Raw genomic sequence first — 18,210 nt, forward strand, 5'->3', positions numbered from 1 at the left:
TGTTCATGTAGGATCAGTGCAATCTGCAGCCAAGGCTGGATGTGTCAGGGAGCTTCAGGTCCCAAAGGTCAGGTGTTGCCAATGCAGAGGCTGCAGCCCTATCACAGCTGGGCTGGAATTCCCTCCCAGCTCCTGAAGAAGTTTCACATTCTCTCCAAGCTCCCAAGGCTCCACCACCTGTGTTGGAAAGGTGGAGCAGCTCAGGAGACAGGAGCAGGAGAGGCAGACAGAAGCTGCAGGGGTGTGTGTACAACCCTGGCATGATGTCCAGCTGTGAGAACACTGCCTTCAGCACAGCAAAGTAACAGGAATTTACATTTCTGAGTGGTTAAGCTACAGCTGAATACTGAGCATCTGTGGGGCCAAGTCTTGTTGTCACAAACATTGTAGTGATCTGAGCAAAGCTGGGGGCAAGGAAGGCAGAAAGAGTGCTGAGCTCTCCTCAAGTCACCCACAAACATTCCATTCCTACAATGCTCCACTGCAAGCTGACAAATCCAGCTCCCTGGGCACTGGTATTTTATTAACCTTTTAAATTATCTAAATGTTTGCAAAAATTGTTGTCATTTTGCCACATGCTTCCTTTTTCACTTGAGCTTCATAATGCAGAAGTGACAAGAAGTGGGAAGAAAGGTTAGAAAAGCCAACCAATCCCAGTCTGGAGTACAATTATCACAGTACTTCAGTTTCACAGGGCAGTTCTGGCTTAGTAAACATAATGATAGCTTTACTCCGAGGGATAAATGAGAGGGCATTCATTTGCATTACTAACACACCTTGACAAAGGTTCCAAGATCAAAGACAAGCTGTCAGCATAATTGTAAAATAACACTTTTCCCCATTTTAATTACTTGAAATAGCTTTTCTGTATTATTAATAACATTTTCCACCATTAGAGCAAAAGTTGATTAAAGGCACTGCTCTGTGCACAAACACAGAGGAGGTTTGCATAACGTGGGAATGACTTAGAGATGAGTTTGGAGCACACTCTCAAGCACAGGGTGGCACGGTGGGGGTCTCCTGTGCACCAGGAGTTGGGCTGGATGGTCCTGGTGGGCTCCTTCCAACCCAGGACATTTTGTGATTCTGTGTTTGGATTGAAAACACAGAACAAAGCTAAACAAATGTGCTCCCTTCAAACCCAGCCATATCCAGGCAGTGTGAAGCAAGACTCGGCTCCCTCTGAGAAGTTCCCAGCCCCAAGAGGCAGCTGCTGTGAACCCAGGCTGAAAGCCCTGCCAGGCAAGCAAAAAGAAAAGATTCATGCCCACCAAACCCCTCATCTGAGAGCAGATCCCTCCTCACAGAAGGAATTAGTTCTGTTAGGAAGGAATTGTTCCCTGGCAGGGTGGGCAGGCCCTGGATCCCTGGCAGTGCCCAAGGCCAGGCTGGACACTGGGGCTGGAGCAGCCTGGGGCAGTGGGAGGTGTCCCTGCCATGGCAGGGGTGGCACTGGGTGGAATTTAAGGTCCCTTCCAGCCCAAACCATGCTGTGAAGAAACTCTGTGATCTCAAGTCTGATACAGTGCCCCCTAAGCCTCTCTCCAGCACTTTCAGGGCATTCTGGAGGAGTCCCCACATGCAGCTGCTTTAGCCACAGCAGGTGATTGGCATCCCCCAGACATCCCATTGCTCATTTTCCCACCTCACAATCTTACACTTCATGCCCAGAACAAGGACACCACAGAAGAAAAGCCCTGACCATCAGGGTTACACAGCCCTGGCCAGCAGGGTTACACAGCCCTGGCCAGCAGGGTTACACAGCCCTGGGCATCAGGGTTACACACCCTAGGCCATCAGGGTTACACAGCCCTGGCCATCAGGGTTACACAGCCCTGGCCATCAGGGTTACACAGCCCTGGCCAGCAGGGTTACACAGCCCTGACCAGCAGGGTTACACAGCCCTGGGCATCAGGGTTACACAGCCTAGGCCATCAGGGTTACACAGCCCTGACCAGCAGGGTTACACAGCCCTGACCAGCAGGGTTACACAGCCCTGGCCAGCAGGGTTACACAGCCCTGACCAGCAGAGTTACACAGCCCTGGGCATCAGGGTTACACAGCCTAGGCCATCAGGGTTACACAGCCCTGACCAGCAGGGTTACACACACTAGGCCAGCAGGGTTACACAGCCCTGACCATCAGGGTTACACACACTAGGCCAGCAGGGTTACACAGCCCTGGCCATCAGGGTTACACAGCCCTGGCCAGCAGGGTTACACAGCCCTGGGCATCAGGGTTACACAGCCCTGGCCATCAGGGTTACACAGCCCTGGCCAGCAGGGTTACACACACTAGGCCAGCAGGGTTACACAGCCCTGGCCATCAGGGTTACACACACTAGGCCAGCAGGGTTACACAGCCCTGGCCATCAGGGTTACACAGCCCTGGCCAGCAGGGTTACACAGCCCTGACCAGCAGAGTTACACAGCCCTGGGCATCAGGGTTACACAGCCTAGGCCATCAGGGTTACACAGCCCTGACCAGCAGGGTTACACAGCCCTGGCCAGCAGGGTTACACAGCCCTGACCATCAGGGTTACACAGCCCTGGCCATCAGGGTTACACAGCCCTGGGCATCAGGGTTACACACACTAGGCCATCAGGGTTACACAGCCCTGGCCATCAGGGTTACACAGCCTAGGCCATCAGGGTTACACAGCCCTGGCCATCAGGGTTACACAGCCCTGGCCATCAGGGTTACACAGCCTAGGCCATCAGGGTTACACAGCCCTGGCTGTACAAAAGCAAGTGACATCCTGCTCTTGCACTCCCCCAGTATTGCTGATGCATGAGTGTAACAAAATAATCACCACAAAAGTACCCACTGCTGTAATAATTCTTCTCAGTTTGATGTGTCCTTCTCTCCAAGAGAATGCCTTGCATTTGAGGCTTGAAGGATTAAGTGATTTAATAGGTTTTTGCATCCCTATCTTCCATGACTTCCCTTTGATAGCTCTGGTCCAGCCTCCACACTCACTGAGCCATTTCTGCAGATGATTAGCTCTCTGAATACATTTTGCATTGTTTGATTGTATTTAATAGAGGAATACTGTAGTACAAGACTAAAAACAAATTAATTTACAATAGATAAACTTTTATGGTCGCATTTAAAAAAAAGTAAACAAAAACTCAATTTGCTTTACATGTGAACAACCTAGATGTTTTTCCAAGAGATGAACAAACTGCAGGCATTCCATAGTCCCCAAAGCAGTGACCACAACAGCTCACCAGTGTTAGACTTGTCATTTGTTCCAGAGCACACACAGCAAGTTACAAACTTCCCTCAGTACTGAGTGTGGTGATTACACTGATTTTTCCCAAGCTGCCCTGCCCTGTGCTGGAAAGTGCTGGCACACTGCAGTTTCTCTGTGGAGAAGCATCATCACTCCATCAGCTCATTAGCAGCCCAGCAGAGAGGATGCTCTTGGAGTGCTTGTGTAGTTTCCTGCTAAATAGGGATACAGCCCATGAGTAACACAAACATTTTGTAAAAAATCAAACCAGCAAACAAACAAACAAAATATTAACATTCTGTGATTCTCTAATTTCAGTTGTTGGACACCTCTGCAGCCCAAGCAGGGCCAGCCTGTGGCTTGCCACACCTGGGAGAGCTCTGGGTATGTGTGCTCTGACTGTTCCTGTGTCTGATTTACATTCAATGGAAAACCATTCCCATGAAAGTCACTTCAGCAGTACACTCAGCCTCTAAAGCACAGCCCCTGAGGCAGGCCAGGTACACTGCAGGACACTCTCCCTCCACCCCTCCCTGAGCTACAACTGCACTGCACACAAATGCCTTCCAAAAAACTCCTCCTATCAACATGAAAAGAGTCTGAGATCCCAATAAGCAAAATACCCCTTCTCTGAGAGGTTAAGATGCCTCTTACTGGAGGAAAATTGGGTACCTGGCAATCTTAGAATGCTTTAGGAAGCTGGGATTGTATTTATTTCCCATCTGTGTGAGGGAGGGAAAAGAGCTCTTCAAAAATAGTTTGTTGCTCAATATGGTCTTTTGCAGGCCTTTAACTTTTTTTGTTATTCATTGAAATTTATAAGGGAGAGCTGAGAGTCACAAATGGAAAAGAGATTTGACTGGCAGCTACAACTTCAATTTCTATGAGAAATCTCCCTGGAAAACAGACTTATTTTATCTTGGCCTCACCTTCCAGGAACAAAACCATGACAGTTACACTCACTGTTCTCTTGTGTACCCATCCTCACACTGGAAATTACAACTGAATTACAAAACAGATTGTCTGATACTCATGAAAATAAAATTCATAGTCCACTCCACTCCAGCTAATTAATTTTCTTCAAACCACATCCCAGAGTGATCAAATGAGACATGAGCTCTTTCATGAGAAGAAAATCCCACTGGAGTTCCTGAACATCAAATGTAACAAACACCAGCGTTCCAACATTTGCATCACCATGTTTGAACCCCCATGTTTGCATATGTAAGCATCCATTTGCATGCGAGCACTATGTTTTATTAATAGTGATTAATATTAATATTCCAAGGTGGAAATGAGTTCTGAATTGATGCAAAACAGGCTCATGCCACGAGACAAAAGCAGATTGCTCATGGTTAAGGTCACCATGAGAAGAGGACACGTGTGAGCACACTAAAAACAAAGCAAAGCACCACGATCCTGCTCCCAGCACTTACTGCTCACAACAGCACCGCTGTGAAGCTCTCCAGCACAGCCCTTCTTTTGTCTGCCTGGCCCTGGGAACCCTTTTGCACATTTTCATATAGTTCATATTAAAAATGAGAACTTTAGCTTCCCTCATGAGACCAGCTCCAGAGCTATTTTCCCTAAATAATGGCCATCTGTTCGGAATGACCTCCCCAAACAACTCGCTTTGTTAACGGCAACTTTGCTGCAGTTAATTCACCGGTGGGGATTGCTCCAGCCAACTTTCCACGGGCCTCTATTGTTATGAAAACCTATTATCAAGCAATTAAATGACAGCAAGACCGCAATAAAGTACAACAGTTTCACTTGTAGCATTATCCTGGGTGCTGATGTTAATGAAAGGCTATCGCACCCCTGACTGCAATTCCGAAATTCTGCCAGACAGGAGAAAACTCCAGTCAGCAGCAATTTCCACTCTTAATGGTCTGAGCAATTACAATCCTTGCCTAAGCCCCTCCCCAGTATTTCACCCCAAATTAAATTAAGGACAGCTCTGAGGTGATCTCTCTGCTGGAGGCAGGCCCAAAGGACACAAAGCCCTGCTTTCCCAAAGCTCGGCCCATGCGGGAAGGAGTTTACTTCCCTGTCACACAGGTGAACCTCACAGAGGAGCAGCCACAATCCCTCCTCCTCTGTGTAAATGAAACAATAAACCAGCCTTCTGAATTCTCTACTCTGAATTTGTCTCAGTAGAAAATAATGAAGCTGAATTGCCCTTAAAGTGCCCCTCTGGCAGGCTGCACTTCTGGCATGACACCTTTCCTTTCCTTTTCTCATTTCTAGAGCTAAACATAAACTTAAATAAACCTCTTTGAGAAATGAGATGTACATAATTGCCATGAATACCACAAGGTGTCTAGACCATTTCCCCTTTCTAAATTACACTGGGTCTGAAATGTATACAATCACCATTTTGTATTTCTGATATAAAACAGAACAGTAGGTCTTGAAACGAGTTATGGGTTTTTCTCCCCACCATGAAAGTACAAATCTGTGTTGACATGAAGTAGTGCTTTCCCTACTGCTGAGAGGATCCAAGTGCAGTCATGCTGCTTGGCATGGATTCAGCGAATATGCATTTCCAGTTCCCCTGCCCTGACAGAAGGCAGTATATTTACCAGCCTGCGTGTGCAGTTAGGCTAAAGTGTTGTTTTTCACTGGGACTCATAACCTCTCCTCTTTGGAATATTTATTTTCGTCCTAAGATGCCATAGGGAAACTTTATACAACTTACTATATCACTTCTCCATCAAAACTACACCCAGGTTTCTTCCAGGTAGCTGGCCAAAACAACTGGGTGGGAAAGCTCTACAACAGAAATCACTGCATGAGAGAGAATATGAATGAATTCTTTGTTCATAAGAAATTTTAGATTGTTTTATAATTCAGCTTTTATAATCCTGACATTAATTTTATCAGGCAGAAGTGTTTCACTCAATCTAATTACAGGAACAACCTGCAAGTACAGTGTCCCAGGAAGGGCCCTTCAAATGGAGATGCTTTCCAAACTAAACAATAAACATAGGATTCAGCTATCTCACCTCTTAGAGGAGATGGAATTGATTTTGCTGTTTTCTAGGGAAAAGCCACAGCAACTGCCAAGCAGGAGGGACAGTGTTGGCTGTCCCTCCAAACCCACTCCCCTTTGCCATGCAGGGACAGAATCTCTCTTCTTTCCTCTGGGTCCACAATCCAAGCCAGAAATAGGAAGAACTAATGTGGTTCTTAATCCTCCTCACTATCCTTCACATAAAATATCTTCAACTAGAATTATACAACAGAAACTTTATCCTTAAAAATTGGAAAAAAGCAGAAGAGAACCTCATAACATATAGGAATGTTCGCTGTGCACTGAGAAAAAGAAACAGGAAAATAATATATTAATCTAATAACACAGATAGGATTGTTTCTTGGAAGAACATTGATAATAAAGCAGCAGAGGAGAGTTTTGTTCTGTAAAACAAGTTGTGCTCACATGAGAGAGACCTGAACATCACTCATGCTGCTGAGAGAAAACCTGTATTTCTCAGCTCCCTCACGAATGACAATTTCATCTCTCCCAACTTTCTGTTGTCAAGCAAAAGAAATATGGTGTAGACTTGTATAACAGCCAAACAACTGACATTTACTTTTGGTAGTCCCTCCAAAGTTGTGCACTTTCAAAACCAATATTTTTGACTAATAACCTTTCTGTTTCTCATCATAGCATTTGTTTGGATCTCTTTCTGAGTCCTGGCTTATTGGAAATACCTTACTAGAGTGATTGTGTCCTTGACAAACACAGTGTGATATGGTGCCTCTCCTCTTGACACCGCTGATATTTCCCAGCACACAGGAGAGCAATGGAACAGAGCTGAGGGTTTCCCAGGAGCTCCCAAGAGAGAGTTTTGCCCTTGAGTGTTATCCCAGTGAGCTTTGCCTGTGTGCAAAGCCAAACCATGCACTGAAGGACATTTCTGAAGCTGCACAAAGGGGGTTTTACCCCTTCATGCAATGGCCTGTCTGTAGCAGATCTGGATTCTGGGGTTTGTTTAAAAGGGGATCAGAGATGTTCCCCTCACCCCCTTCAGTGCTGTCTTTGCTCTTCGCGTCTCAACCTCACTGTGGAGTGGGATTTGAAGCAGAAGTTCTTTTGTTCCTGCTGTGCACAGCTGTCCCTCTCAGCATTTCCTGGCCCAGGTCCCTGGGCATCCCTGGCCTTCATCCCCCCCTACTTATACCGAGTATCCAGGATCTTCCCTCCAGGAGCTCCCTTCTGGTCTCTCTTCTTTCCAAGACCACTTCTCACTTTGGGAACATTCCATTTTCAGGCCCTGCTCTGCTTTCCAGAGCCCCAAGGCCTCAGTTCTCCCTCTGCAGTCTGTGTACAAAAGCCCAATCAGTAAGTCTGGCTTAGGTCTCCCTGGAGGATTTGGGATGTGCCCCTTGTCTAATCCAGGCATTGTAAGACTTTACAGCTGTCCTGTAGCAGGCTGAAAGGCAGAGGCCACCTGTGAGTGCACAATTTGTCCCACTTACAACACTTTGGTATGAATTTATTAAAATATATGATGAATAGTCAGCAGAAATTCCTGATTAGACCCTAATCACAGAGTTCCAGCCAGAGCACAAGCACAGGTACTGCACTCCTGATTGAACCTGCAGGCAAAGCAGGCTCTGCAGGAGCCCTGCAGCACACTGAGGGCTCTCCTCACACATGTGTCCCTGTGAACACAGAGCCTGACCCGTGCTGGCCAAGCCATTTGTGTTCTGGGGCACTGACACCCCTGAGAGGGGCTGCAGTGGGGGTGAAACGCCGTATCTGGATTCTTTTTTTGATATTGAACTTCCATTGGAAACGACAGCCCCAGCCAGGGGGATGGCAGGGGAGAGCAGCACACAAACACAAACGAGATGATTAAAAATGTGGAGGTGGATGCTGAGAATATACAAATCAGAGCACTGGCTTTGCTCTTGTATCAGCACAAAACCTGACTGGCCCAAGGGAACTCGGTATGGCTGAACCTACATAAATAATGAGCTGTGAAATCAAGCCTTGAATAGCAAATAATGCACTTCATGATAGTGCTCATTTCATAATATTGCTGTACTACCTGCCTTCTGCATTAGCCTGCCTTAGAGTCAGGGGTGAGATGAGTACACAGCTGATAACCAGCTCATCAGTGGTTACATTAAAACACATCAAATTAGGCTCTGCAGTAAAGGTGGGGAAGCTTGCAAATAAGAATTTTTTTTTTTTAGATCATACTAATGATTTTTTTAAAATAGCTTTTGAGACATCTACTCACTTGATTCACCTCTAAAGGCAGGGGGGAGGCAGGGATGGTTTTCCTGTCCCCCCACCGAGTGACAGTGAGCCGAGCTGATTGCTGCACACATCATTTGACATCCTGCAAACACTACGAGCAGCAAAGGCAGACAGAAACGTTCTCAACACTTGTCACATTCCCTGATTGGTTCTCACTGAGCTGTTTGGCATGGAAATGTGGGGAGAGATGGAGCTCTGAGAGACGGAGCGCAGGGAGAGCGCCTGCGACAGCGTCATCTCCTTATTAGCGACTCTGGATTGGGAAACTGAGACAGGGAAATGCATCACCGTGACACTTCTGCTATTGCCTGTTACACAAATAAAGAGGAAGTTCATCATTAAATCCCAATTAAGTATGCCTTCATGGCTGTACTAAAATCCATTCATTTTCCAGGAAGCACGCAAGCACACACAGCTTCAAAGTGGCTGCAGCCCCAGCACAGACCCCAAGCTCAGCACAGCCCAGATTGCTCTGCCAGGCAGGGATAAACACAGAGAGCCCCTGTGCCTTCAGCCTCCAGAAACTGCTTATCACAAACAGGATAAGCACATAGGCAGGCAGCGAGCTGGACCAGAAACTTCCATCCAAAAATGATTATGAAACACTTAAAATCTAAAGCAGCAAAGAATGCAAACAAAAAGAAGATTGAATTGCCCTAGGAGGCTCAAAAGAAGGCCATGCTTGATTGGATTCAGATTTGATTGAGATTCGCCCTCATTCATTAAAAAGTTTGAAGATGTTGAGTGAAAAATTAACTCTCGAGTTGCAGAGCAGGGTACAGAGGAGCCATTTCTCACAGGCTGGATTTCCCACACAGCTTTACTTACAAACCCATACCTGAACTCCTACGGCTACATAGGCACTCACAACCCACACATTAGCAAGCCACATTTGTTTTAGGAAATAAAGACACTCATTCAGGCAGCTGCCAAAGCCCCCAGCACCCTGCGTGTATGCACACACATCTCCAGCCCACAGCACTCCCAACACTGACATTCATCCCACTGTTGAACTAACATCCATGCAACTATTTATTTAAATACAGGTTAGTAAAAAATTGGTATAAAATCGTACAGTTTATGACTATATGACTTCAGCAGGGCTGGCATTTATGCTTAAATTAAGTCCTGCACTCTGTATCCTGTAACTCACATGAAGTAGAGAAGAATTATTATCTCCATGCCCTTCATAAATGGGAAACTGAGGTAAGGGAAGGTTGAGTGACTCGCTCAAGAACACCTGAAAGGTTAGAAGTGATGCTGTTGTGAGGGATGAGTAGGAGAGTGGCTGAATAACTCCTTGTTTAAAGCCTGAAGTACGTTTACTGAAACTGAGTAAAAATAGGCTTTGCTTTTAAAATGGCTCGTTGGAATTTTTCAGCATTGTGTGATTCTTTTCCCTTGCCCTCCACCAGCAGCAAAGTTCACACACATGAAAGCAATATTTAGCATTGAAACCTTTAAAAGTTATTCTGGTCCCAGTGATGTTGACCTAAATTTAGAACAAATTCAAGGGTGAGCTTTATCCTGTAACCTCCCCATGTTCCACCAGCCCCTCGTGCTCAGGCTCACAGCATCACCTTTCAGGAAGGAGGCCCTAAAGAACATCAGCACCTTGCCCAGCCCAGGGCAAGCCCTATCCCCACAATTCCACCCTCAACACAAGCAAGTCAGCAGCACAAATCTGCCTTCAAAGTACAAATTCCTTGTGTTTGTGCCTAGATGTTTCTTCAATACATCAGTTCACTTACTTAAGGTATCCATCCCAATCAAGGCAGGATAGACCATCCAAGAGCAGTCAGGCTCTGGGTACTGAAAAGATCGTACATATGCAGCAGAAAAACTAATTAAACTTGAAGCCAAGAAAACTCCAGGCATTTCCCATTGTCCAGTATGCACAAAAGGGAGTGACTCAAAGAAGAACTTGCAGTTTCTTTTTGAGCACAAACAAGAGATGCTCCTGAGCTGGAGGAAGCAGGGTCACAGGGAGCTGCATCACAGCTATAAATAATTCTTATTTTAAGGCTGCAGTTAAATGAAAACAGAAAATACAACTGACAGCACCTATGCTTCTTGTCTTTCTCTATATTCTCTTACAGTTGACCTTGAGAATATTTTATATTAGCCTAAGGGTGGAAAGAAATGTTCTTCCTCACTGCAATCGTTTAATAATAGCTTGTCCTCCTTCTGCTCAATATGCAAGCAGACACTGCTTTTGTCAAGCCTTCGGCAGGTGCTTTGTTCCCGCTGAGCTGGTGCCCGAAGCTCAGGGAGTGCCCTGCCCGTCTGGGCTCCAGTTGCAGCAAGCGGCAGTGCCACAGCACGGGCTGAGCAGGGACAATGCTCTGCCACTCAGCACAACTCCAACTTACAGAGCCACCTCTGCCTGGGGATCCTGCCCCTCAACCGGGGGAAACCCAACCCCAAACACCATTAAAGTCAAACCACAATGTGAATTTTGATTCAACGGGGGTTTCGTCAAGAAAAAGCGTCTGCCAGCAGTTGGGCGATGGGGTGAAATCAGATTGTTAAATGTGTTTTGTTGCCGTTTGGGAGCGCTCCGGTCTGACGGTGTCACTGGTGCCTGATGGAGGCAGGAGGAGGCTCGGGCTGTCCCCGCCGAGCCCTGGAGCCGCAGTGCCCTCTCCCGAGCTCGGCAGGCAGCGGGACCCGGCTGCTTTTGGGAGTGGATCCCTGCACGGGCAGAGCCGCCCCCACAGCGGGGCTGGGAGGCTGGGCCGGGCCGGGCCGGGCCGGGCTGGGCTGGGCTGGGCTGGCTCTGCTCTGCTCTGCTCAGGGACCGTGCGCCGGGGACGCCTCCACGGGGTGGGACAGGACAGGGAGGATGTCCCTCGTTCCCTTCTTGAAAACACCTTTAAAACAAGGCGAAATGGGCAATCGGCAGGAAAGCGCTGCCCCGGAGTGGGACTGCCGCAGGCTGGAGGAGCGGCCGGGGAAGGGACCGGGAACGGTGACCACAGCCAGAGGCACAGCCCGGCCACAGCAAGGCCACAGACACCGCCCCGGCCACAGCCACAGCCACAGCCCCAGCCCCGGCCACAGCCACAGCCCCACCACAGCCACAGCCACAGCACAGCCACAGCCCGGCCACAGCCACAGCCCCACCACAGCCACAATCACAGCACAGCCACAGCCCGGCCACAGCCACAGCCCCACCACAGCCACAGTCACAGCACAGCCACAGCCCGGCCACAGCCACAGTCACAGCACAGCCACAGCCCGGCCACAGCCACAGCCCAGCCACAGCCACACCACAGCCACACCACAGCCACACCACAGCCACAGCCACAGCCACAGCACAGCCACAGCCACAGCCACAGCCCGGCCACAGCCCCGCCACAGCCACAGCCCGACCACAGCCACAGCCACAGCACAGCCACAGCCACAGCCCGGCCACAGCCCCGCCACAGCCACAGCCCCACCACAGCCACAGCCACAGCCCCACCACAGCCACAGCCCCACCACAGCCACAGCCCCACCACAGCCACAGCCACAGCCCAGCCACAGCCACAGCCCCACCACAGCCACAGCCACAGCCACAGCCCGGCCACAGACACAGCCACAGCCCGGCCACAGCCAAAGCCCCACCACAGCCACAGTCACAGCACAAGCCACAGCCCGGCCACAGCCACAGTCACAGCACAGCCACAGCCACAGCCACAGCCACAGCCACAGCACAGCCACAGCCCCAGACACAGCCACAGCCCGGCCACAGCCACAGCACAGCCACAGCCACAGCACAGCCACAGCCACAGCCACAGCACAGCCACAGCCACAGCCACAGCCCAGCCACAGCCACAGCACAGCCACAGCCACGCCACAGCCACAGCCCCACCACAGCCACAGTCACAGCACAGCCACAGCCCCACCACAGCCACAGTCACAGCACAGCCACAGCCACAGCACAGCCACAGCCCCACCACAGCCACAGCCACAGCCACAGCCCCACCATAGCCACAGCCACAGCCCCACCACAGCCACAGCCCGGCCACAGCCACAGCCACAGCCCGGCCACAGACACAGCCCCAGACACAGCTCGGCATTTCTCCAGCCGAGCAGCCGCAGGGGCAGCTTTAGGATCGCTCTCCCAGCAGTGCAAGGGGGTAAAGGCCATGGGCAGTGCCCACAGTGCCCGCCCTGGCCCCAAACAGCCAGCGGGCACACCCGGCTGCGGGCACACCCGGCTGCGGGCACACCCGGCAGCGGGCACCGGGCCTGGTGGTGGAGCCCCTGCAGCCACAAAGCAGCCCAGGGCAGGAGCCTGCATGCCAACTGGATATTTCCCTTAAAAACCATTGCAGCCATCTAGGAGCCTAAATATAGGCTTCCTTTTCAATAAAGCTAGTTAAAAACTAGTTATCTTAGTTTTTTCTATGATAACATAGTCTCTTGAAATATTTTTTCCTTCTTTTCTCTGTTCACATTCTCTCTTCCCAGCCCCTCTCATTTGGGTTCCTGATGTCGGCTCCAGCCCTGCTTTACAAGATGATTTCTATTGAAATGGTGACAAATTCTTTCCCATCTTTCTTCCAGGGAGTCATGAGGACACAGAGATGCCATGCAGTTCAGTTTCAGAGGACAGTGAGTTTAAGGGACATTTAAAAACCCGGTTTCATTTCTTTATCCTCATGCTTAGCACTGCAATTTTCCTCTGCTGATACACCATAAATCAGTGATGCACACTGTGACTTTATTTAGACAGAACTCATGAGTCATGAGGAACATGATGACGATGAACCAACTTTTGGGCAAGTCTTTGCTGTGGCTCTCACACCAAGGAGTTCAAGAGCTTTCAAATGACACAATTGTTAAGGCTGGAAAAGACCTCCAAGACCATCCAGTGACTGATTCCCACCTTGTCCCCAGCCTAGAGCACTGTGTGCCATGTCCAGGTGTTCCTTGGACACCTCCAGGGATGGGGACTCCAAACCTCCCTGAGCAGCCCCTCCCTGCCAATGTAGCATTAAAAGGATTTCTGCACATTTATGTATCATGTTAGCAAACCACAACTCCTTGCTTAATTTAATATTTGCTGTTACCAAAATAACATCCAGATATTTCAGCCTTGATGCTCACAGCAGCCACCCTTCTCCATGATGCTTTCCTCTCATACATTTATATACATCAGTTCCTCCCTTACCTGTTTAAACTGAACTTAAATGAGCACTGCTGTAAAGTTTAGCAACAGCAAGAACTTCAACTACCAGAGCACCTTTTCATGCCAAAACATCTGTGTTTGTGCACCAGCAACAATGATTAATGTCAACAGGGCTCTGGGAATTGTGTTTGTTAATTAACTGCTGCTGTAGAGCTTGCAGGCAGAGTACAAAACATGACATTCCTACAGGGTGTACACAAATACTTATTATTTTCTTTATGCAAAAAATCCCAATGGAAGACTTATTGTTTGGGTTTGTTTCAGTTAACAGATGAAACAGTTACACTTCCTGTGGGGTATTTTACAGGAGGGTCTCCACCAGCAGAACGCTGGAGAAGATGAACAAAGAAGGAGGTTGGGTTTCTGTACTTTATCTAGGTTAGGTCACCGCTGGAGAAAGGCAGTGCCTGCTCTAAAGGCAAGTGTGATAAATTCCTGGAGGGGATTATATGATACAGCTTTCTGTGATAGCACGAGATTGAACTCACCAACCCAAAAAGGCCTCTCTGCTCTTCTCTTGCTAAAATGCTTCTTCCCAGGCACTGCTTATCAGCACCAGGTGCACAAGGAGAGTCTGGAGTGACTCTTTAGGCAGGTGATGCTGACAGGAGCCAGGACAGGCAGCATCCTTTGGGGCTCCACCTGAATCAGCTGCTGCCGACAGAGCTGTCTGCTGCTCTGCAGAGCAGAGCCCTGTGCACACCCAGCTGATGGGAGAGCAGGCACAGCTCCATGGCTGAGCTCTGCACTCCAAACAAACCCCCTGAAATATTCCCCAGCCAGGAGCTGATCCATAGCCACAGCCTCTCCCTGCGCTCACTGCAGAGCCCTGCTTGCCATCCTGGGCCCTGGGATGCTGCTGTAATTGACTCCATCCATTACCTTAAAGTGTTCTCCTGTTTATCCTGCCTTTATCACATCGAGCCACTGTAAAAATCTCTTCTGGTTTACATCTTCCCTGTGCTTTCAGCAATGCTATTACTCCTATAATAAGCTTAATGAGGACACTGAGTGGAAGAGTCTTCACATAAATCATCGCAAGAGAAAATGCTCCAGAGATGCAAACAGCAATGTCACACTGCCCTCTGTTGAAATTAAAGACACTAAAGTAATTTGGAAACTTCTTATTTCTAAGGACTAGAGGTTAATTATTTAATATTTTTTAACTGCAACATTTCTTTCCAGCCATTAGAGAAGGTGATTATTTTTTTCCACGGATTACAACATACATATTGAGCTAAGTGTAATGAGCTGTCAGAGAGAGAAATCCTTACATCCCTGCAGTCAGGGGGGCGGCAGGAGGGCCTGCAAATTCTGAACCTGAACAATCCTTTCAAAGCTCAAGACTAATCAAAATAAACGGAGCCTTTTTAGCACCTGAGTCATCAAACCCAGCCTAAAGCCAGGCTGGCTCTCACCAAACCCCATCCATTGTCACAGGGCCACTTCCTGCCACAACCTGTGGCAGCCACTCTGTCCTTCAGAAACATTCCTGCAGGGAATGCTTCTCCCTCAGTTAAAGGAGTGGCACTCCGGGAGGATGTGCTGAGAGTCTGCAGGAACCACTGAAATTTGCCCTCTGTGCTGCACAGGACTCTCCTGCTGCACAGCTCATCGTGTCTCTGCATGTAGTGAGAGTCCTATGGATTGGATAAGTGGGTCCTAGTTGCTCTAAATGAGCCACAGCTGTGGAGTCCTTAGTTGGGCAGCAGCTGTGGCTTGCAAAGATAACTGGGATAAAAGGGGATGGGTCTAGAACCTAGGAGGAGTCCCTGTGAAGCTGTGAGGAACTGCACAGCGGAGAGGAGCTACATGGTAGAAAACCAGCTAGAAGGTATGGACTTTAAGAATATAACAACACCAGTATGGGGCTCTAGAAATATGAAATACAATAAGATAACAACAATACTCCTTACCTGCTGTCTCAACTTCACCATTAACACTTTTCAGGTTTTGATCAAGGATGGATATATGAGATTTCATGTTAGCCAAATAAGCCTGGTATTTCTGGACGTCTGCTTGAAGGGACGATTTCACAGTTCGTAGTGTTACTCTACGATCCTAGGAAATGGGTGAAAAGAACAACCACTCTTAGGTAAATATAAAATAATGACTTCACTTTCCAGATAAGACAGTAGAGTAATTGATCAATATCAATAGCACAAATATAGAACTAAAGAACTTTAATAATTTAAGATAACTGGGATAAAAGGGGGTGGGTCAAGAGCCCAGGAGGAGCCCCTGTGAAGCTATGAGGAACTGCACAGCGGAGAAGAGCTACATGGTAGAAACCAGCTAGAAGGTATGGACTTTAAGAATATCATAACAAGAGTATGGGACTCTAGAAATATGAAATACAATAAGATAACAACAATATCTGCAGTGTGTTAAAAGCATAAAATACAAATTGTTCTTCTTCTGTATTTATCAGGTTGTGCCATATGTCATGCTTTAAAAGTCCCAGGTGACATCCCATGATTACAGCACAAGGTTTTTGACAGGCACAGACCCACACTGCAATCAGCCCTCTTTGCTTTGTGCACATTGCCCCAGAAATGGGTCAGGGTCAATGATCAATACCCTGTGTGCAGCAAGTCTGTCCTTAGGTACAGGAGGAAAATTAGACTCTGGGAGAAACAAGTCTGTTTTCTGACCCTGTCCACCTTGAAGTCACCCTTAGTGGGGTGGAATTTGGGGAGAACACCTTTTGGAATGACTGGCAGGAGGCCATTGCAGAGAGTGGGAAGGTGCTGGAAGGAGCAGCTCGTGGCATGCTCAGAGTTGGGCAGGGCCGGCAGAGCAGAGCTGCCAGCACAGCCTGTCCTGCACTGTCTGTCCTCCTGGGGCCAGGAACAGCCTCAGCTGCAGAGAGAGGAAAGGAGAGCAGCTCTGCACTGGCATCTGGCTCAGGAGGAGCACAAAGGACTGGTGTAATTCAATCGTGTGCTTTGACTGCCAGCAACAGCACAGAGCCCTCCTGAGACCCCCACCCAGAGCCAGCATGGAGCCTGAGCTGAGGCACATCCATCCTGATTGCCTGAATGCACATTTTTATCGTGTGGGTGACATTCACAAAGGCAAAGGCAAACAAGGCTCTTCAGAATGCATTTCTAGTAGAGATAATGTTTTCTACCACAATGACAGCTACAATACCAAATCCAACTTATCAGCATTCTTCTCTGATCTAAAAAGTAATTCATCAGCTCTATCATTGTAACTAATAAGAATATGCTGTAAAGCCTCAACTTTGAAAATGAGAGTCAAAAGCATTTGTAAGAACCCCATGAAGTTTCCTTCCTTATCTCTCATTTGCTGCAGACATCAGCCTTTCTTCATTTAAATTACAAAAGTGAAGAATGGGGGCTTTTGGTGACTCTAAAGATTTCTGAATTTCAGTGCTAAAAAATTGTATCCTCTGCAGCATGGCCCAAGAGGATTGGACACAAAGCAAACTATTCAATATGTAAAATCAAACAATCAGTTATTTTCATTTCATCACTGCTAAAGCAGGAACACACAGTGGCTGGCTCTGCTCACAAAACTCTCCCAGGCCTGTGAGAGAGTGAATGACCATCATTTTGGCCTCCCCTGCCCATCAGGGACAGGCATTTGAGGCCACCTGAGGACTACAGGATGATGGAGTCTGAGCATCCTCTAAGCAACATTAGCTTTAATTACACATATACTTCTCCCTGGAACAAAGGTGCTCATAAAAGCACCCTGAGCTCCTCCCCTTCTCTTAGGAATTACATCACAACAGTGATTTGCAGACCAATTACTGGTGTCACAAAATAACTTTATATCAGAACTGAGGTAGAAATCAAACTTTCCTGATATATTTATTATTTTTTCTTACCAGAAGAATGTATAATACGGAACCAAAAAAAAAAAACAAAAAAAAAAAACAAAAAAAAAAACAAACAAACTATTCTGAAGGCTAAACATTTAGACACACCCTAAAAAAAACCACACCTAAAGCCTGGAGGTAGCAGCATCAGTTGAAAATAGATGGAGGTTAAAAGCAGCCTTCCCCAGTAGCTGCCAAATACAGATCTAAAGAAGAAAGGATGCACCATGCTTGGTGCATCCAAGTTTTATGCTTGGAGTCCAGTTCTAGCAAAACAAAACTGAGAAAAAAAATGGCACCCTGGGCTAGCAAGAATCCTGTGTTAAACTCATGGCCAAGTCCGCATCAGTCTGCAGGAATAAAGGACATTTTAATGCTCCAGCTGAATAGCACTTTACCTGCTGCTAAGGCCATATGCACAACAGCTTTACAGCACTCTTTGTGTTGACTTTTTAATATCAAGCCTGAAATATTAAACTGGAATTCAGTCTTTAAGACTTGAGAGCATTCAAACCAGAGTGAAATTTCAGAGAATAGAGATAAATTATCGGAAACACTGAGGACAGGAAGAGGTAATTAAGTTGTTGCAATACAACAAGTCCATATAGTCCTGAACTGGTTATGTTATGCAGAACAGAAAAATGACCTATTTGATAACAGTTAATTCTCAACAG

This window comes from Melospiza georgiana, chromosome 14, assembly GCF_028018845.1.
Source record: "Melospiza georgiana isolate bMelGeo1 chromosome 14, bMelGeo1.pri, whole genome shotgun sequence".
Taxonomy (NCBI): domain Eukaryota; kingdom Metazoa; phylum Chordata; class Aves; order Passeriformes; family Passerellidae; genus Melospiza; species Melospiza georgiana.